Source organism: Vipera ursinii, assembly GCF_947247035.1.
Source record: "Vipera ursinii genome assembly, chromosome: 3".
In the NCBI taxonomy this organism is placed as follows: domain Eukaryota; kingdom Metazoa; phylum Chordata; class Lepidosauria; order Squamata; family Viperidae; genus Vipera; species Vipera ursinii.
The window spans coordinates 208,438,468-208,461,079 of record NC_139516.1 but is presented as its reverse complement, the minus strand read 5'-3'; the positions used below and the strand labels follow the sequence as shown (position 1 = coordinate 208,461,079).

General features: G+C 42.7%; 1 protein-coding gene across 2 annotated transcripts in view; it reads left to right on the top strand.

The window, feature by feature from the left end:
- Nucleotides 1–267: 267 nt before the first annotated feature.
- PTK2 (protein tyrosine kinase 2) overlaps nt 268–22,612 on the top strand; it is a 268,019-nt gene continuing 245,674 nt past the window's right edge. The window contains exons 1-2 of one of the 2 annotated variants that reach the window (XM_083360047.1): nt 303–479; nt 8,022–8,176. The gene's annotated coding sequence lies outside the window, so the exon portion shown is untranslated. Of the gene's footprint in view, nt 480–8,021; nt 8,177–22,612 lie in introns of both variants that reach the window. The other variant, XM_083360046.1, reaches the window with a different exon arrangement.

Below are 22,612 nucleotides of genomic sequence, written 5' to 3'. Positions count from 1 at the left end.
GGGCGCGAAAGACCGGGGAGGGGCGGGGCGAGGAGGGGCGGGGCGGGGCGAGGAGAAAGAGGAGGAGGAGAAGAAGGGAGGAGGAGCCTCTGCTCCCCTCGCGCCGCGCGTCCCGCCCCTTTCCCCTCCCCCTCCCCGCTTCTCGCAGCCATTTTCGCCTGGCTCGTGCGCGCGTGCGCGTGCGCGCGCCGGCTGGTGGACGCGCGCTCAGCCGGGCGGCCGCGCCGTCTCCCAGCGTGCAGCGCGCCGGGAGGAGCGGGGGGGGGAGGGGGTGGAGTGGGAGCGAGAGGCTGAGGGAAGCAGCGGCTGAGGCGAGGGAAGCGGCCGCCGGGCGGGACGGCGGGAGCGCCGGCTGAGGAGGCGGAGGCGGAGGCGGAGGCTGCTGCTGGGCATCCCTGAGGGGGGCGCGTCTCCCTCGCCTGGTCCGTCCGTCCCTCCTTCTCGGCCGCCGCCGCCGCCTCGCGCGCCCAGCTGCACCGGTGAGCGAGGGAGGGAGGGCGCCTGAGGGGAAAAGCGGGCTGGGAGGGAGGCGGCTGCGCCTTATGGGTCCGCGGGCCGCAGGGGCCTCCCGCTAAGCCGGGCGGGGTCCCCGCCTGCGCTTCGGGGAGGGGGGGTTTGAATGGGGAGGGGTCGGGCCGCCCCTTCCCGGCGGGCTCCCTCGGGCTGCTCGGCCCCGCCGCCCGGGAAAGAAGCCGGCGGCGGAAAGGCGGCTCTCCGGAGCGGCGGACCCTCCGGCCGGGCAGGGTCGGCGCAGGCCCGGCTGCGGCCGGCGTCCCTTGGGCGCTCGGGGAGACGGAGCGGAAGCGGTTTCTGCCTCCCCGCGGAGGAGAGAGAGACTCTCCGCTTTCTCGGGAAGAGGCGTCCGGGGACGGCGGTGCCTTGTCGGGGGAAATCAGACGCCCCCCCCCCGCTTTTGGCTTTGCCTCCTCCGGGGCCGATCCGCGGGGACGAGGACGAGGCGAGGGATCCCAGAGACCCGGCTTGAAACTTCGCCTCGACTCCCCTCTCCTGCCGCCTTGGCTTGCCCGCGGTTAGTGAACGTCTCTCTCTCTGGCCCTGCCTGGCCTTGGGTTCCTTTGCAGGGTTGCGGATCGCTGGGATTGCCTAGGGCAGGGGGTCGGCAACCTCGGCTCTTTTATGACTCGTGGACTTCAACTCCCAGAATTCCTGAGCCAGCTATGCTGGCTCAGGAATTCTGGGAGTTGAAGTCCACGAGTCATAAAAGAGCCGAGGTTGCCGACCCCTGGCCTAGGGGAAGGCTACCTGCCCTGCCCTTCCCTTCCCTTCCCGGCTCTTTTTCCCCATAGGCTCCGTGGCACACGGCAGGGGTGGTCCTCGTCTTACGACCGCAACTCAGTCCAGCGTTTCTGTTGCTGAGTGAGAGAGACGCTTGTTGGAGTGAGTTTTTGCCCCCTTTTCACCACTTTCCTTGCCACGGTTCGGAAGGGAATCCTGGCAGCTGTCGAGTTTAATAACCCCATTGTTCAGCGAATCTGGCGCTTTCCCCATTGACGGGGCTTGTCAGAAGGGTCGCGAAAGGGGATCACGTGAGAGATACAGAGAAAGAGAGAGACACACAGACACAGACACACAGGCACACACACACTGGACACTCACGTGAGAGATACAGAGAAAGAGAGACACACAGACACAGACACACAAACACTGGACACTCACGTGAGAGATACAGAGAAAGAGAGAGACACACAGACACACACACACACTGGACACTCACGTGAGAGATACAGAGAAAGAGAGAGACACACAGACACACACACACACACTGGACACTGTGACCATCGTGAACAGGGGTCTTCACACTGGGCCCTTGGCCTGGCTGAGGGATTCTGGGAGTTGAAGTCCACAAGTCACAAAAGGGCCAGGTTTGAAGAGCCCTGGTCATGAATATGAACCAGTTGTCAAGCGGCCAGATTTCGATCCCGTGTCCGTGCAACAGTTACAAGTGTGAAAAATGGTCCTAAGTCCCTTTTTTTCAGTGCAGTAGCTTTGAACAGTCACTAAATGAACTGTTGTAAGTTGAGGGCTACCTGTACACACACCTGATATAGATGCTGGGCTCTTTTGCGGTTGGCGTCAGATCTGAGTCCAGATAACGCTCTATAGTAAAAATGCTATCGGTTGCAATTTTGGAGTGCGATGTTGGTTGGTTGATGAACATCTGTACTGCAAACTTTCCAATCCCCTTTCCCACCCTGAATCCCACATCTGGAAGTAGTTTAGATTTTCTTTCCCCTAACAACATCCTTGAACAATAACCAGTATATACATGGCATGATTAAATTTATAAATAGATTACTTAAGCTCACAAAAGAAAGGAAGGTAATATTAATTTGCTCAGTCGTGTTGTCTGGCAAATCTCATTCTAGTTATGACAAAAGATGAATGATTGCTTCCTTGCCCTTTTTTAATCCTCTTCCCTCGGGTCAATTTATTCGGCTTGTCACAACTGCTTTCGTTTTTGCTGTAGGCCTGATACTAGAACTTTTGGCTTAAATCTTAATGGTGCTGGGTCTATCTATAACTAGCAAGACAACACTTGTTTCCATTGTGTACCTCTAATATAGCTGTTTGTATATTCAGGGTCCTGTGATGGAAACCATTAGGTGTGATTCTGTCTCTCTGCAATTCTTACAACTTGTTTTTATGCAGCAGCGTCTCCTCCATTTTTCTCAACATTCAAGGCAACCTACACCTTTGCAAGGAGTTAACAGATGCCAACTACAATTGGATTTAAAAAGCCCTAGCCATCATTTATATAAAGCAGACTGTCAGTGAATAAAGGTTAAGAGAGGACACAGATGTCCTCCATTCCCCCAGAAGTGCTCCAAGTGCCAGACAGTATTAGGCATTTAATGAACTGAATGGGGAATTGGTGACCCATGCTGCTTTCTGTGTTGATATGGGCAACAACTGCACCTGCTAAAATTCCCTTCTCTGCACCACAACTAATTAAGTATTTAAGGGCTTTTGTTCTTGATTGTACCTGGTTACCTTAGTCCAGTGGTGATGAAATCATATCCTGTTTTCAAGGAAATGGCCTGGTATTAAGAGCCAATTTTAATCATTTTAAACCAGAAGAGACTAAATCTTTGTGTCTTCTAAGGATAGCCCTTTTAATCATAAGTGGTAATCCTTTGCTATTTTTGTTTTGATAGACAAGTTGGGGATTTTCTGAATGTCACTTGTTAAGGGAATGCTTTGCACACATTTTAAAATTATTGTAGCTAGATTAGCATATTTTAAATGTTAACCTAAAGTTATACCGAGTGCTGGCAGAGTTTACTGATGAAGAAATATGAACTTGTAAGAAGCCAATTTGGATAATGATTTAACTTCCTAGAAAGGTATTGTTTGGACTGGGATATCCTGTGGTTATTTGAACATAGGATCTCTTGCCCTGCGTATAATCAACTAGAGATTAGGTCACTTTGTACATAACAGGAAGCCATGGATTCCTGCTCTGTGAGGGAGTTGTGGTTAATATTGTAGCTCCATCTTTCCTTTTCCTTCTGTTCTGCATGCCAGGGAAGGAAATGCGAAACTTGCAATTTCAAATAAATCATGTTTTCTATGAAAACCAAAATGCAGAAATTATGGTTTGTTTAAACTAGTTTCTTAGTCTGGTTTGTTTACTGAGTTTTTTACCCAGCCACAGAACTCTTTTTAGTTTTGGCATAATAGTGCAACGTGATGTTGGAAGCTGGAAAAACTTGTTTTCTCGACTTCTTCTGATTCTTGGAAAGGAAAGGTGTGAGACTGGGGTTTATTATGTCTGGACTGGATCACTGCAATAAAACAGAATGTCAGGATTGGGCATTACTTTTGAGCTTATAAGACCAAGGATTGTTTCCACATCCCACAGAAAGATGAGTTTTTAAAAGTAAAGATGTTTGAGCTGAGCCTGCTGACATCACACACAGATTCATGCAGTTTTTCTTGCAGTATGGAAATTGTCTGGCATTGTCTTCATAAATGGTTTGGGGATTTATTTTGGGGTGTGTGTGTGTGTGTCTTCTTAATCTAGTCTGCAGCTTTGGCATTTCCCATCCAAGTATTAATTTGGTCTAACTCTGCTTAACTTGTAAGTCAAGGCAAGTTGACCAGATGCTATTGCCTATAGTTAAAGGTAAAAGTTCCCCTGCACATGCATGCTAGTCGTTTCCGACTCTAGGGGCCGGTGCTCATCTCCGTTTCAAAGCAGAAGAGCCAGCGCTTGTCTGAGGACGTCTCCGTGGTCATGTGGCCGGCATGACTAGACGCCAAAGGCGCACGGAATGCTGTTGCCTTCCCATCGGAGTGGTCCCTATTTTTCTACTTGCATTTTTACGTGCTTTCGAACTGCTAGGTTGGCAGAAGTGCCTATAGTTACGCGCACACAATCAGGAGAGAGAATACTTTAGCGTGGCCTAGCGTGGCCCCTCTCATAATTGCATACCATATCTTTCTAGTGTGGAGGCTGTAGGGGTAAGGATTTTTCTAGTTTTGACCAGGTAGCGGAGGGCTTTCTTACATTATCATTTCTTTTGTACCCACCTAAATAACTGTCCCTTTCCCAAGTGATTGGGAAGATTAATTTATAGCCTTGCTTTTATTTTTTGAAAGCTAATCCAAAACCACTCTTACATTCTACAAATGCTACTTTTTCTTCTCTTAATGAAAAGTATTTTATTATCAAATGCCTGTGCAGAAGTTAATTGTATTTTTGCAGAAGCAATTACTGAACTGAATAACTTTGCCAGTGCGTTTTAATTATCAGAAGGCAACAATTTAAGTTCTGTTGTCATTGCTCAGTCTGTCTGTTCTTAGTAGACTTCCGAGACACAATCTATTAAGTCCTGTTCTGAATGCGTAGAGAATTTGCTTCTTTTATCCTTCAGATGAGCAGCTTTTTAAGACATTCTGAGTTCTTCACTCTTCTCCTTTTTGTACTTTTTTTTCTTTGGACTTTTTTGATTTAGTTTTTCAAAAAATACTTTTCAGTATTTAATTTTTTGATGCTCTTTTAGTCACTCAAGTGTACATTAACAATAGTTTTTCAGGGGAAACTCAAAAGAGGATTTATCCTCTTTTTGTATCAGAACATTAATATGCGTGCATGTGTTTGTGTGTATACACACATACATACATACACTGTGTGTGTGTATATATACACACACACACACACACACTTCTATATATATATTTCTGCGATGGGGTATAAAGCTTTTGTCTTGGCAATATTGTAGAAAGAAGATTAAGAGGCCTAAATAGAAGCACCTCCTACTCTTAGCTTGGTACTAAAGCCTTCCTGATACTTTTGCTTCAGTTCTTAAACTGAAAAAAACTGGGTTGAATTGATTGAAACTAGTCTCGGGGACAGTGAAACAAGTTACATTTGTTTGTGGTCTGGTGGATAAAATAAGATTCCCCAAACAAATTAAAAAGTTCTCTAATGCCAAACTACTTTTAAGCAAGCAGAAACAGATTCCAAAAATTCTTCTTTTCGTTAACTTTGAGATACTGCTTTTTTTTGAGGGGGGGGGGAAGAGTTGACAAGTTACCCTTGTTTTAAATGCTCTTTTTTCTCTAGTTTTAACATACTCTGAATTGTAGACTGTAGATATGATGCGGTACTGGTAGTTCTCGACTTAAGACTACAATTGAGCCCAGACGTTTATGTTGCTATGTGAGACAGTTAAGTGAATATTGCCCCATTTTACAACCTTTTTTGCCACAGTTGTTGAATAGCTGCTGCGGTTAAGTTAGCAATACTGTTGTGAAGCGAGTCTGGCTTCCCCATTGACGTTGCTGGTCAGAAGGTTGCAAAAGGGGTTTGCGTGATCCCTGGACGCTGCAACTGCCAAGGGCCTGAATTTTGATCACGTGATCATGGGGATGCTGTAACGGTCAAAAGTGTGAAAAACAGTCATGTTACTTTGCAACCGTTTTAACTTTGAACGGTTACTCAATGAACTGTTGTAAATCGAGGACTACTTGTAAATGACACTGTAGCTGGCAAGGATAGGGAGATGAAAAGGGAAGCACAGGGAATACAGTGCATTTTTTTTTCTTTTGGTGGCTTTGTATTTCTCTTTGCAACTTGTCTTGGCTTCTAGCACCAGCAAATTGGTTAGTCCAGGGGTAGACAACCTTGGCTCTTTGATGACTCGTGGACTTCAACTCCCAGAATTCCTGAGCCAGCCATGCTGAAGGGAAAGGGAGAGGTTTCTAAGCTGAGCCATGCTGGCTCAGGAATTTTGGGAGTTGAAGTCCACCAGTCATAAAAGAGCCAAGGTTGCCTACCCCTGGCCTAGGCCACTTTATGACTCCTGGACTTCAACTCTCAGAATTCCTCAGCCAGCCACGCTGAGGGGAAAGGGAGAGGTGTCCAAGCTGAGCTACGCTGGCTCAGGAATTTTGGGAGTTGAAGTCCACCAGTCATAAAAGAGCCAAGGTTGCCTACCCCTGGCCTAGGCCACTTTATGACTCCTGGACTTCAACTCCCAGAATTCCTCAGCCAGCCACGCTGAGGGGAAAGGGAGAGGTTTCCAAGCTGAGCCATGCTGGGAGTTAAAGTCCACCAGTCATAAAAGAGCCAAGGTTGCCTACCCCTGGCCTAGGCCACTTTATGACTCCTGGACTTCAACTCCCAGAATTCCTCAGCCAGCCACGCTGAGGGGAAAGGGAGAGGTGTCCAAGCTGAGCTATGCTGGCTCAGGAATTTTGGGAGTTGAAGTCCACCAGTCATAAAAGAGCCGAGGTTGCCTACCCCTGGCCTAGGCCACTTTATGACTCCTGGACTTCAACTCCCAGAATTCCTCAGCCAGCCACGCTGAGGGGAAAGGGAGAGGTGTCCAAGCTGAGCCATGCTGACTCCAGAATTCTGGGAGTTGAAGTCCACCAGTCATAAAAGAGCCGAGGTTGCCTACCCTGGTATAGTCGGTGACAGTGATGACATATAACAAAAATACCAAATGTTGGAAACGTTATAGATTCATTTTCAGTCCGTATATAATTTCAGAGAATCTCTGGCATTATATTAAAGAGGTGCTGCCATTTCTGTTTTCTCTAGTGTCGGCTGCTTAGAATCAGAATTTTCTGATTTTGCAGTCCATATTGAATTCTGCCTTAAATTTAATCACACTGGGGTGTAAATTAGAGCCAGGTAACTGGAAAATAGTAGGACGGTGCAGTGATTTCAGATTCAAAGGCAGGAAGGTACCTTTGGAAATGCAAATAATGCAGTACAGCTGTGTGGACACTTGCCTTAAGGCGCTGAAGGCAAGGTGCTGCAATTCATGCCTCTGTGCAGTCAAAGCATCTTTTTGCCTTTACTTGGTAATTCTAATTCCAGGGCCCTTGAAATTAAGTAGAAAAGCATAGCTGACTGAATGTTTGTTTGTAAAAAAATGTCATACTACTGAACTCATTAATTTGGAATAATCTTTTCTATTTTTTTAAATTCATTATAGAAAAAGTAACAGGGCTGTTAATTTATTTTCTAGCTTATAAATACTCCATTAAGGATAATAAATTGAGACAGTATATCTCTTGTATTTTGTGTGTGTGTGTGTGTGTGTGTGTGTATGTATGGCATATTGTATTTCTCTTTGTGGATAAAGCCTGAAAAGTTCCTATTCTTTCCAGTTTTAAAAGTATTCAACAGCAGGGAGCTGGGACAAATCTTTCAGGATTATATAGAAGGTGCTATTATGTTTTCTGTTGTTAGATTTGTTCTTATTAATATTTGGGATAGTGTTAAATTTTAAATAGTATTTATTAGGAAAAGTTAGCCATAAGTGAAATTGATTTTTCCCCATCTTTATTATTTAATTATATGTAGCTAAAATTAGATTTTCTTGTGTAGCTTCTCCTTTGGAATGCTTCCAATATCTGTAGCCAGCTATTTTTTAAAATAGATTTTACAGTGCTAAAAGTAGCTTCTTTGAAAAGATGTCACAAAGGCTTACTGACCGGAGGATGACTTCATTCAAAATGTAAACGTCAGTTTTCCTGTTTAGTTACTACAAAAACATACAATTCTCCACAAGATCCAAAGAAAGAAATGAAATACGGAGAGGAGGCTTCTTGAGAAAAGGTGACCGAATAACTTTGCTAAGTCTGCCTGCTGAATTCAGAATTGTGTCTTCTCTGCTGGTGGAAAGCCTTGTCATCTGTAAGTCACTATGAAGAAGTTTTTATTTTATTTATTTATTTTAATTCCATTTATATCCCGCCCTTCTCCGAAGACTCAGGGCGGTTTACAAACTTAGCAGTAGCCTTCATTCTATGTATATGCCTGCTTATTAGGGCTTTCACACCCACCTCAAGCGGCATTATTACAAAGTCAGCTTAATTGCCCCCAACAATCTGGGTCCTCATTTTACCTACCTCGGAAGGATGGAAGGCTGAGTCAACCTTGAGCCTGGTGGGACTCGAACCTGCACTAATTGCAGGCAGCTGGTGTTACTTAAGGAGGCATTAGCCCACTGCTCCACCAAGGCACAATATCTGTTCAAATTTAAAATTCTATCCGATATGCTGTTTTCAGGGCATGTCTTTTCTGACAAAAATAAGCTGTTCTGATGGTTATGTAGAAAGCATGTTGGTGGTCTTATGGAAAATGGTTTAAATCCTGATAAAATGTAAATTATTTATTACTTACATTTATATGGCTGCCCACATATAAGTCGCTTTATGACTTTGGATGGCTAACAATCTAAAGATAGTCCTGACAAAAACAGCAGATCTCACTTGGGGTAACTCAAAGGCACACAGTTATCACCAAGATGGGTTCACACACACAGCCAAGCCCACTGACCAAGGGAAAGAAGGCTGCAAGACTTGTGATAGTTCAGCAGGGTTGGACCATTAAAATATTAAGAGAGATTGGTTCCATGATAGAGAAGGCATGTGTTCTGAATCCGGTTGAATATTATTGTTTGATAGAAATGGCCCCGAGCGTGCTATACTGTCAAATCTTATGGGACAAGCGGAATAACTGGAGACGAGCCTCGCCAAATAAAGGAGAATGCACCGAGGAAGGAGAATATTTGTAGCTCAGGAATGAAATGAGGACTCCTTGGTGCTCTGTGAGCTTGCTTGTTTTCTTGCGGACGTTTCATGACCCAACCGAGGTAACATCCTAGTTCAGGGGTCAGCAACCTGGCCTGATGGGATGGGGTGGGTTTGTTATTATGACTTTAATTTTAAATTTGTACTATTTGTACTATGGGCATTGTTTAATCATGTTTTAATAATTTTAACTTTTGTATTTGTCTTTTACGTATTGCCCTGTTAACCGCCCTGAGTCTCTTGAGAGAAGGGCGGTATATAAATTAAATAAATAAATAAATAAATAAACCTGAAACAGTGAAAGAGCCACTCAGAACCTATTCCCTCACAAAAGGAAAAACTGGGAGCCGCAAAAAAATGTGTGCGCATGCGCGTACATGCACACATGTGCAGAACAGGGTTTGACTGAAGAGTGGAGCCAAGGCGAGATATCCACCTACCCTGCATATTTGAATTGATTGGTTGAACTTTTTTAGTCCCACTTTTTTTTTTGGACTGCACATGGCAGAAGACTGGGAGCCGCAGGAGACAGCTGAAAGAGCCGCATGTGGCTCCGGAGCCGCGGGTTGCAGACCTGTGTCCTAGTTGTTGATGATTAGCCGGCAGTGATGATGTTACCTCGTTTGGTTAATGAACCGTCTGCAAGAAAACAAGCAAGCTCAGAGAGCATCAAGGAGCCCTCAGATGAACTTATGCGTTGAAAAGATCCTTATAGATGACGGTCAGCACCTTAAATTAAATGGGGAAGCCTCCTGGGAGCCAGTGTAGCTCACAAAGTAACGGTGTTATATGGGTGTGCGAAGGCATGCCCATAAGTATTTGTGTTGCTGAATTCTGGACCAGCTGTAGCTTCTCGGGTCTTCATAGGCAGTCCAGATAGAGTAGATTGCATTAATGCAGACGTGGGGGAGGGGTGACAAATCTTGAGTAACTACTATGAGAAGGGCCCCCAGGTGATGAATAGGTGCATTTGACCTATAAGATGAATTTATGCAAAGGCTCTCTGAGTCATGGTTGCCCTATGCTCTTTGAACAGGAGCTGACAACAATCTTCTAGAAGGACTCCTAAACTGCATACCTGCTCTGCTTGAAGGCATGCTAACCCCATTCAGAATCTCAGACCCTGATCAGGGGGAATGGGAGTCCCAAAGCCACAGCTACTCAGTCTTGCAGGCTTGAGCAAATTACTCCTCATCTATTTAGCCACAGCCACTAGGCCCAAATACCTGTCGTTCCTTGGGAGGTTTTAGGAGGCATATGGATCTAGAACACAGCATCCTCGGGACCAGCGGGTTTGAACTTTTCCCAGATAACTAGGAAATAACCATATTTTAGTCCGCTTACTGGATTTGAGACGAATCTAGTTCAGGGTGATTCTGAGCAAGTTGATCGGCGAATATTCCTCACAGGGCATTGTAGGTGTTCCTCTGGCCCAAGTGCCAAGCATCCGGATTTTGATTGTGTGACCATGGGGATGTTGCAGTGGGTCTGTGACAATTCGCCACAGCCAGTTCACCACAACCAAAGAGAGAAGCAGCCTGGAATTAAGGAGAAACTTCCTGACAATGAGGACAAGTAACCAGTGGAACAGCTTGCCACCAGAAATTGTGGGCGCTCCATCACTGGAGGTTTTTTAAGAAGAGACTGGACAGTCACCTGTCTGAGACAGTACAGGTTCTCCTGCTTGAGCAGGGGGCTGGTCTAGAAGACCTCCAAGGTCCCCTTCTATTTCTGATTCTGATTCCATTCCATTCCATTCCATTCTATTCTATTCTCAATAAAGATTCTATTCTATTCTATTCTATTCTATTCTATTCTATTCTATTCTATTCTATTCTATTCTATTCTATTCTATTCTATTCTATTCTAATGGTGGAAAAGAATCATTAAAGAAAGGAAGCAAAAGGAGGAACAATGAAACGTGAATGACAAAAAATATTTTTTAAATTTATTTTAAATAATTGAATTGAATTGTTACATTGTCCCGTGGCGAGTTGTCCCTGTCTGTGCTGCAACAGTGGCAAGTATGAAAATGGTGATAAGTCAATTTTTTCAGTGCCGGTGTAACCTCGAACGGCCAGTGAATGTAAGTCAGGGACTCCCTGTACTTCTATAATGGTGATGTCCACGGAGTCGCTTTCAATGCGAATCAGATAGAAATTTCGAAGGGGAGATGGTGGGCGGGAACAACAATGTGGGATATTGACGCAAATGTTTATGAGAGCCTTGCCCTTGATGGTACTACAGGATATTTCTTTTTAAAGGAGACTTAATAGAGACAGCTTGAGGGAATGGTCAGGCAAGAGGCCAGAGAAAGCAAGGTCAGTGGAGAAAATGTAGCTGAACCAGTGAGTCATATTTTTCCCCCTTTTTTGTGAGCAGTGAAAGTTAGGTCATCGCAAAGTACGTAAGAGGCAAGTCTTTTATGGATTGCAACAGCCATCGGATCTCATAGATTTCAAACATAGGAAAGTTCTATAAAGTGGGTGCCCTGTAGTGTCTGAAGTCTACAAGTCATAAAAGGGCCAAGTTTGAAGACCCCCGGCGTAGATCAAGTAATAAATTCTAATTATTTCTTTATGGTAAAAGGACCAGAAACAACATAGGCAGCAAGCAAGTAAAGAAAAAAAAAGAGAAAAGTACTTGATTTCAATAATAAAACATAAACGTTCGATGTGTTTGTATTCTCAGTTTGAGGCTCTTCTGCATTTATTCATCTTAATGTTGTCATTAGCAATTTGAAAAGAAAATGGAAAATAATCTACGCTATTGTAATCCATGGAATAAACTTAGACATCCAGGCAAACAGAATTAGAAAATCAGCAGTAAACCTATATACAGGCTTGAAAAATAGATTTAATAGGTTGACAAATTAATTAATCAGAGGTGGGAAATATTAAATCATATAGCTAAATGGGAAGGAGGAAATATAAACATCTATTGTGTGATTCGTATGTCATTTGACATTCTGTTTTTTATGCAGTCACACAGATACTAAAAAAACTGGGAAGTAGACAGGTGTTTCTATAGCAGAATGGGCTTTGTGATGGTATATCAAGAACATTGTCTTTCGGAAGCACAGAGCCTTCCTCCACTGCTGTTGAAATGAAATTCTTCCCGTCTAACATGGATAGTATCAGCGGTGGGATTCAGCCAGTTCGCACCAGTTTTAGCAGAACTGGTAGCTACTTTTTTGTCGCCCAGGCCCAGAATGGACTTCTGGAAGCGGTATCCACACAGAGAACCGGTTGTTCACATATATGAATCCCACCACTGGATAGCATTATACATATGACACTCATTTGTTTAACTTTTAAGAGGATGTGAAGGAAGGAAGCGTATTCATATTGTGATTTTTGATTCCTCTCTTGCTAACTTATTTTTAAATTGCTTCTGAGAAATAAATATCGGTAGTTCCCCCTTGAATATTTTTTTTTTAAATTTTTTGGTCAAAATTGCTTTCCTTTTTTACATGGTTTAACTAGCATGTAAAATACTGAAACATTTTACTGGTTACTTAATCTAGGACTTAATCTAAAAGAAACACAGATTTTGTTCATATATTGAGTGGGGTACTATTTAATATTTCACAGTTCCTTCAAAGATTAATTTATCCTCAATCTTGCTGGAATTTGTTGTTGTTGTTAGTTGTGAAGTCGTGTCAGACCCATCGTGACCCCATGGACAACGTACCTCCAGGCCTTCCTGTCCTCTACCATCTTCGGGAGTCCATTTAGGCTCTTGGAATAGGGCTGGCTTTTCTCTCAGGCATGGAAGTCAAAACGTAGTGAATTAAATGTCTTTGAGCTGATAAGTTAATTTTCAATAGTTACTTTCTGGGTTTTTTTGTTTTGTTGAGTTTATTGTATTGCATTCTGTTATTGTATTGATCCATTTTATGATATTAACCTACCAGTCACTTTTATGACATGGGAGACTATGCAAGTATAGTAAATAAATTAAACCAAACCATTTAAAATTGGTAAAATTGTGTTATTAAGCACTGTTTATTTTTTTGTAGAAGTCTTTTCTATTTAGGCCAGTGAAGAATTTTCTTCCACTTGGCCCACTGTACATTTACATGATGGTCAGTTCCTCATGCCTTCTGTGCCGTCCTTTATCTTTTTATTTTAGAAGACCATTCTGCAATGCATATGTTTGTTATTCCTAGCATATTTGAATATAGGAATAGTAACAATGGCTACAACAGAGCAGAGTAAGGAACTGAGTCCTAATTACAATTGCTTTGTTACTGATAAAGGTAAAGGTAAAGGTTCCCCCGCACATGCGTGCTAGTCATTTCCGACTCTAGGGGCCGGTGCTCATCTCCGTTTCAAAGCCAAAGAGCCAGCGCTTGTCCGAGGACGTCTCCGTGGTCAGGTGGCCGGCATGACTGGACGCCAAAGGCGCACGGAACGCTGTTATCTTCCCACCGTAGTGGTCCCTATTTTTCTACTTGCATTTTTACGTGCTTTCGAACTGCTAGGTTGGCAGAAGCTGGGACGAGTAACAGGCGCTCACTCTGTTACGCAGTAAATCTGTAAAAAGAAGTTTGTGCTGTTTCTTCAGTTTTTCGGACTGGAGGCCAAAAACTGACTTTTTTCCAGAGAACTGCTTGGAAATGGCTAATAGTAATGCATTGCCTCCCTCCCCAAAGAAGGCCACCATTAACTTTAAACTGATTTGACACAGAGTAGGGTGACTCTTGTATTTATTGGTTTTGTCTAGTCCTCATCAATTGTGTGGGTCTGGATTCATCTAATGACAAAATGGGTAAAAGAGTGATTGCTGGACTAAGGATATAATTGCATATTAATTAGGCTTTTAATGATCAGGTTACTCAAGTGTAATGTGTAAATTATTGTAGCAGTTTGATGACACCTGTGTTACTAATAGTGTGCCTGTACAGATGAATAGAGACAGCTGTGTTATTAACAGGGAAGCTTTTGTTGTCAACCAGAGAATAAAGCTTTTCATATTGTTCTCTGATTCCGTCTTTTAAAATGTTTATTGTCTAAACTTAAAATGCAGTCTTTATTTTATTATCTCCTCTATTGGTATAATTATGGATTTTCAAAACTGAATTATTTTCACAAGTATTGAACGTGTAGTTCTTAATGAATACTTTTGAAACCTATCTTCTAGGATTACTGTTTGTGGTACAGTAAAGTCTCCATTTTGAGCTTGACTTATGACCCCTTCGTGGACGTGTTGTTTTCTTTATGAGGTCAGCCAGGTGTTGCCACCTGTTAAGAAATGGGGTGTAGCCTGGTTGTTTCACAGAGTGCAGTGGCAATGAGCAAGCACGCCTCCTTGAAACATTAGAACAGGGGTCCTCAACCTTGGCAACTTTTAAAACTTGTGGACTTCAACTCCCAGAATTCCTCAGCCAGCTCTGCTGGCTGAGGAATTCTGGGAGTTGAAGTCCACAAGTCTTAAAAGTTGCCAAGGTTGAGGACCCCTGCATTAGAGCACCTGTGCTTTGCAGAAAGCTTAATGCAGATGTTTTGAAGGCTTTCCCTGATTGTTTGCATATTATGTGCCCATTCAGACAACAGTTCCACTGGGACTGACTGACCCTGAAGTGGAGCCTTTTAGAGGATGTGGCTGCTTTAATGGTCCAAGGAAGAATGCTTCACTGATGTTTGTGTAATTCATGAAACACTGTATCCTCTTCAAATACTTTCACAACACTTTTATATAGTTTTAATTCTGAAGCCAGCCTCTCTCTGGTTTTTTTTTTTTTTACTCAGAAAACCAAGATTCAAATAATTTGAATTAATGCGTAAGACGAGCATTAAAATACCTTTTGTAACCTTTTGAATGTGGATTGCTGCGCTGAAGAAATGGACTTGTATCTAAAATATTTTTATATTATTCACAACAAAATCCAGGTTAGAAGTAATATGAGACCTATTGTGGGTGAAGCAATTTGAGTTTGTAGCCTTTTATCTTAAGTGATTAAAATCACACACACACGCACACACACACAATCTGGATAAGCTACTTAGTTACTTTTACTTTTGTTCTTGAGGTGTGGGAAAGTAGTATATTAAAGCTGTTCAGGTTGTACAGATAATGTTGGTCGGGATGGTTGAAGAATTAGGTAGAAAGGACTTTCAATATGCTATAGATATCAGTAGCAAATATTTCATTATTTGTAAACCGTTTGCAGAAGACTTAAGAAAATACTCTTTGCTGCAAACTAAAGTTTATTTGGATTTTTGTGCCCCCAGATCTGGTAGCCTTAGCTCAGGGGTAGGCAACCTCGGCTCTTTTATGACTCATGGACTTCAACTCCCAGAATTCCTGAGTCAGCTGACTCAGGAATTCTGGGAGTTGAAGTCCATGAGTTATAAAAGAGCCGAGGTTGCCTACCCCTGCCTTAGCTATAGTCCTCCTTGAGCCATTTGCCACCTTACTGTATGGAGTGTGAAGCTCCCTGTGTTCTTGCTCTCTCACATAAGATAAAACTCAGTTAATTATATCCTCCAGGGCAGGAGGCTGTTCTGCCAGAAAATATTAATTTAATTGTCACCAGTACATTAAAAGGTTTTTAACATATTATGTTAAAACAAACTACACTTATCAAAATCTGTGGTATCCATGCCTGAACACGTCTTTGGACAGTATGAGGGCTGTCTCTACCAATTCCAATATTTAAAAATTCACCTGCAGATTTGCCCCCCCCCTTTTTTTTTCTGGTTAATTGTTAAAAACAAATGAAATAATTGCGGTTTCTGCTCTGGAAGAATGAACATGAGCAAAAAAGAAAGAATGTATTGCTAGCAAGGTGAGAGATCTCTGTCTCGGAAAACTCCCCCATCCCTTTCTGCTGGACCGTCAGCATTTAAATCCTAAAGATAGATTACACTGGCATCCTCAGTCGTTTTCTGTGGGACACAGCATAAAAAAAGTCATGTATTATGCATAGATCCTTGCTTTAAAAAAACTTTTTTTTTACATTTGAAAGATAGAAGAATAGCAGGAAGCAGATCAAACCGGCCGGTTCAAGCCTTCCTTTGCAGCAAAATAAAATGTGGACTGCATCAACAGTACACAAACCCACAAAGAGATAGAGAGCACACCTGCATTTTCTAGTCCCCAGACGTTTAGCAGGCTAGCCTGACACTCCTGCGTTCTCAAATATCCACAAATTAAAGGGCATGACAGATTACACAGAATGCGATTAGGAAAGAATGGTAACAAGGTCAACAATTGCAAAAAGAGAAAATCAAAACACAGAACTTTTGGGGAAAGATAATAGGATTGTGTTGATGATGACTTGCTGAGTTTAGCTATTCATGGTCACACTGCATGTGGCCTTCTGTCCTATAAATTATGGAGTTTTCAATATTTTTTTTTAAAGAGGAATATGCTCATTTTACATATAAAGGCATATTGAATCTCAGTTTCAGCAGGAACCAGAGACATCCAAATAATAATAATAATAATAATAATAATAATAATAATAATAATAATAATAATAATAATAATAAAAAATAATTATTATTATTAATAATAATAATAATAATAATAATAATAATAATAATAATAATAATAATAATAATAATGATAATAATTTTATTTGTATACCGCCCTTCTCCCGAAGGACTCAGGGCGGTGAACAGGGCAATACACGTTAAAAGACAAGAATACAAAAATTAAAAGAGATTAAACAAGATGCCCAAGAACTATAACAATAGGTTAAAATACATAAAAAGCAATAAAACCCAAATGCATGCAGTTAAGCAAGCTAGCATGTGCTGCTGTACATTTATACTTCATCACTTTTGGGTGAATTTAAGCACAGTTTTACATTCAACATTCACAACCATATCTTTGATGTTGCCTCTAGCGTTCTTTCTGCTTTTCTTTTGAAGGTCACACATCTTAACCTGATGAGGACCAATACTTCATCATAAGAATTATTCTGATAATTTTCCTTACCCAAAAAAGGAAAAGGATTTACTTGACTTCTAGGGAGTCAGGTAATGTGCAATGTATGGAAGAATACTCATCTTTTTTTTTCTCCTGTCCTGGTATGCTGCTGGCCAGAACATTTTCAAGGCTGTGCTATATATTTATAACTGGTGAGGCCATTGTTGTCTCAGGACTGGACATGATTCTAAAATTCAACAAGTTACGTAGTTGCTTAACTTGCCTTGACCAGCAAACCATAGCATTACTTTCTCACAGTCTAGCCTAACTCTTCTAGCCATATATTGCCTAATGCTTTGGAGGATGGGACAATTTTAATTTCAGATCTTATTTTGAGACAGAATTCAAAGCCTTGGAAGTCCTACTTAATTTCCAGGCCTAGCTTTAGGTGGAATGGGGAGTGTCTTGGTTAGATGGGTTTTTGCACTGGGTGACCCGATTCCATCTTGTTTTGTTTTGTTTTGCATTTTTCTTACTCATTATACTGTGAGCTGTCCAGATTTGGTTTGGAAGCTGGACTGTGCCTTAATTAAATTATATCAATGAATATAAATTGAGTGTGTAGAAGTGCTACGAGGGCCAGCAGACTAGAAATTAATTGGAATAATCCTTACAAATATTTGGAGGGAAGGCTGGGGGTGAAGGAGTGGAATGCTCTTTTAACATAAAAAGTGCAAGGAAGGGGTGGGGGTGGGGGGGTGTCAAGAAATTTTTCTCTCTCTCTTTATCCAGTGAATCCCACTGGTCACCATACTACACTAAGGGAAAACTCTAGATCTAAATCAAAAAATAACCTAAAATAAATGGGCTTGGATCTGTGAAGGACACTTCAGGGGCAGATAGCATCCCAATACGTAGTACCGGTCACCCTCAGTCCAGCAGAATTACTAGTCCAGCTGTCCCTTTCAGTAATTTATGGCTTACACTTCAGTCAATCTTTCTCCAAAGGCAAGAGTCAGAAACGCTGCCTCTGTGTCAAGGGCTCCTTAAATCCTCTTGGTTGGCTCTATAACTCCACTGTGATCTCTGTCCTCCAAGATTAAGGCAGTAGCATTATGGACATGATTGATCCCACCTGTTGTACTGGCCTAAAGAGGAGAATGTGAAGAATAATACTCCAGTTGCAAAACACATGAAAAATTCCAATCGCAGTTGCACAAACCAAACCAAACCAAAATCACCCAAATTCAGAAATATTTCTGAAATTCCTCCACATTTTAGTGAAATAATACACTCCCTGAAGCTTGCTTGTTTTGACTTGGATACAGACTACTTGAAATTAGCCATTCTGGGAACAGAACAGCTTGTTCATGGAATGTTCTGCAAATCACATTTAACTAACATCATCTGGGCAGGTAAACCATTCCCTAACAACTGTGTTTTGCCTGGATTAAGCTTTGGCTTCTTGGCTTTCATCTTGTCTGCTTTTGTAGCCAGGCATTATTCAGCATGTCAGCCGCCTAGTAGAGATCTACTAGACACTACACAACACTACACATCCTCTTCACGACTTGTTTTCCTTGTTACCTTCTGGGCGGAGGGGGCTTCGTGGTATCCGTAGCAGAACATCCAGATTCAGTCACAGTTTTGTTCCGTACAATATTAACCTTGTGAACTCTCAAGCTTCCTCCTCCTGTAATGTATTCAAGATGGACGGTGATTAATATTTATATGTTACTTACATGTAAGGAGGTAGATCTATACATATGTTGTATAGTATAGCATGTTTAAATTTGTGTTATGTGTACACTTTGAAAGCAAGCAACTAAATTTCATTTTTAGTGTGTGCCATTGTACCCACAGGAAAAAATGACAAACCTCGCTCTATCTATCTATCTATCCATCCATCCATCCATCCATCTATCTATCAACAGGAGCAGGATGAAGCATCCTAGAATTGTAGAATTCAATTATAGTAAGGAACTTTGGAAATCTTGTAGCCCAGGGGCATCCAACCTTGGCCAGACCTGTGGACTTCAATTCCCAGAATTCCTCAGTCAGCAGTGGCTTAAAGTTGCCAAGATTGGACACCCCTGCTCTAGGCTGTTGCTAGTGCAGTGATCCACTTCTATTGCATCCCCAGGAGAAGACCATCCACTCTTGGTTCAAACATTTTCAGTAAAAGATGAGCTACCTTCTAAAACAGTCTGTTCTGTTGCAGGAAGTTGTCCTTATAATTTAAGATCCATTTTTATTTGTCCAAACTTCTGGTGAGAGAGAGGGAGAGGGACACACACACACACACACACACACACACACACACTCTCACACTGTACAATTGAGCCCAGCATTTTTGTTGGTAAGTGAAACATTTGTGAAGTGAATTTTGCCCCATTTTACAAGCTTTGTGCCACAGTTGGTTCAGTGAATCACTGCAGTTGTTAAGTTACTAACAGAGTTGTTAAATGAATCTGGCTTCCCCACGGGCTTTGCTTGTCAGATGTTCGCAAAACGGGTTCACAGGACCTCCGGGACACTGGAACCGTCATAAATATGAGCCGGTTGCCAAACATCCGAATTTTGATCATGTGACCATGGGGATGCAGCAACGGTTGTAAGTGTAAAAAATGGTCATAAACCACTTTTTTCAGTGCTGTTGTAACTTTGACCGGTCACTAAATGAACTGTTGTAAGTCGAGGACTACCTGTAGTTTCTTTTAATGAGGCTAGATCACTCCTTGTACGGAGGAGTCTGTACTTCTCTAGATCAGGGCTTTTCAATCTTTTCACCCATTGTACCACTTTTAGGATATGGCAACATTTCAGTACCACCAGTCACCTAGCAAGGTGTCAAAAACTTGATGACCCCCCCCCCCCCCAAAAGGGAAAAAAGTGATGAAGTACAGGTAGTCCTTGACTTACAACAGTTCGCTTAAGTGACTGTTTGAAGTTACAATGGCACTGAAAAAAGTGCCCCCCCAAGCCACAGCCGAGCAAGACACCTGCCTGCCTGCCTGCCTGGCGGCACTCTTCCTCCTGTCTGAGGTTTTCATTGTTGTGAGCATTTCTGTTGAGGATTGGCAGCGGGGGTGGGGTGGGGGTGTTTGGTTTTCATTCCCACCCCTCTGTTGGGTGGTTGCAGCAGGTTTTGGTCACTTCACATGACTCTGGGACACACTGACCGTCATAGAGAACCTTGGTGGAGAAGTGGGCTAATGCCTCCTTAAGTAACACCAGCTGCCTGCAATTAGTGCAGGTTCACATCCCACCAGGCTCAAGGTTGACTCAGCCTTCCATCCTTCCGAGGTAGGTAAAATGAGGACCCAGATTGTTGGGGGCAATTAAGCTGACTTTGTAATAATGCCGCTTGGTGTGTGTGTGAAAGCCCATCTAAGCAGGCATATACATAGAATGAAGGCTACTGCTAAGCTTGTAAGCCGCCCTGAGTCTTCGGAGAAGGGCGGGATATAAATGGAATTAAAATAAAAAAATAAATATGAATCAGTTGCCAAGCATCTGAATGTAAATCACAAGACCTGGAGATGCTGCAACATTCCAGCTGATCGGCGATTCTTCTGGGCTCAGAAGCGCCAGGATCAGCACCGAGCTCCAGCTGCATCCTGGCACCGATCCTGGTGCTTCCGCTGAGCCCTGATAGCCCTGCAGCTCCAGCCGTCTCTCGCTCAGGCTTGTGCGGTGCTGCTACCGGTTCAGCTCATTCCCCTCCCCTGCTACTTTTCTAGGATGGTCGCGTACCACCTGCCAGGTGCCAATGTACCACAGGTGATATCCGTACCACTGGTTGAAAAGCCCAGGGCTAGATGCAGCTGAGCATCTTTGTGGGGAACATTAGTTAACCAGAGCTGATCGGCTGAACTGACCAAGCACCTAGTCCACATTATTGAAATAGGGGAAATAAGAGTTTTGCCCTTGTGATGCAAATTCCATCTCTTTTGCATACAAGCCCTTCATTGTCATTTCTGTACAAAAAGCACAAGGCTGGCTGCTTTCGTTGTTTGCCATCCGGCTCTTGTGCTACCAAGTCTTAATATCTAAAGATGGGGCCTAATCATTTCCTTAGATTGAACCGACAGAACTGTAAAATCTTAGTCATGCCCAAATTTCTTCTGTTCTGCTATCTAAGGTGTCTAGCTGTCTAGCCATCCTGTCATCGGAAACTCCCAAGGTTTCCTCTATGGGTACTTGAATATTGCCTTTTTTTTGCATTTGGCACATCATGCATGCTAAGGATTGCTCAGTGTGTGATTTGAGAGCTAATAGTAGCATACTGTAGGTCAAGTTGGGAAATAAGTGAGTGAAATACATACCACGTTTGATTAATTTGTAGATTTGATTAAATGTGGAAAAAGTTGCTATTGATTATGTGAACGGTGGCAGCACTTTCGTAACATGAACTGGATTTTGGATCTAAAAACTACTATCTAAGATGGCTTGGTAAGTTATTAATACATTTTAGTTGGAGGGGAAGTGGAGTAGGTAAACCCGATAGCTTTATATGTTCACTCTCTTAGTTACACCCAAGATCCGTTCAAGAATTTTCAGTATCGGAAGTATGGAAACTTAACCATCAGGGATAGTAAGAAACCTAATAAACTTGGTTTGGTAGATATTTCTAGGCATTCAATAATATAGCTTAGGTCAATATGGAAAGAGTCATTTTAAGGATTGATAGTCTGGCATAATGGGAGGGCTAATCTCCAAATATTTTGCTTTGAAAATAAGAAATACGAAAGAGTGGTAGAGAACAGTGGGCTGATTGGAAGGAAAGAGCGTAGTTGCCGGGTGCCTAAGGAATGTGTGGTCATTTCTCATGATTTGATGCTTTAGTTCAGACATGTCAAACACAAGGCCCGGGGCCCGGATCCGACCCGCAAAGTGGTTTCATGCGTCCCGCGAAGCCATCCTGGAAACAGTGAGGGAACGGCCCCCACAGCCTTGGCCCTGGCCCAGAGACCCTCCTTCTGCCAGAGACCCCCAGATCTGTCCCACTCCTGCCCAGGCCCCCATAGGCACCCTTGATGCGAACGATGTAGAGCTGGCCACGCCCACCCAGTAGGCCATACGCACTCTAGCCACGCCCACCCAGTAGGCCACGCCCACCCTGGCCACACCCACCCGCCCCCCTGAGGGCAACCACAATGCTGATGCGGCCCTCAATGAAATTGAGTTTGACACCCCTGCTTTAGTTCAAAGTTCTTTTAACTTAGTCTGAATTCTTTTTAGGGCTTAGACACATTCCATGACTCGATAGGAAACTTTAATACGAAGAAAGTCAAGCCTGGGGATCTACAGTTTGAAGCCCCTTCAAAACTCTTGGGTGTGGCCGTTTGGAACTTCCAGAAATTGTTAATTAAAACTTTAAATGTAGTAGAGAAAATACATTTAACATGTGGATGAGGAAGATGAGTTTAATTATACTGAGCTTTAAATTAAGTTGTAAATGAAATCAATTTTTTTTTCCCATGGCTAGGCTTACTGCTTTGGGGATTGTGGTTCTCACACAGTTATGCTTATGGTGTTAGGCTGTAAAAAGGTAATTTAGATTTGCATGTTAACCTGATAATAAACTGGTGTTGAAAAGGTAGAAAAATCACAGTCAGTGCCATTAGGTATAAGGTCTTGATTTCTTTTTAAA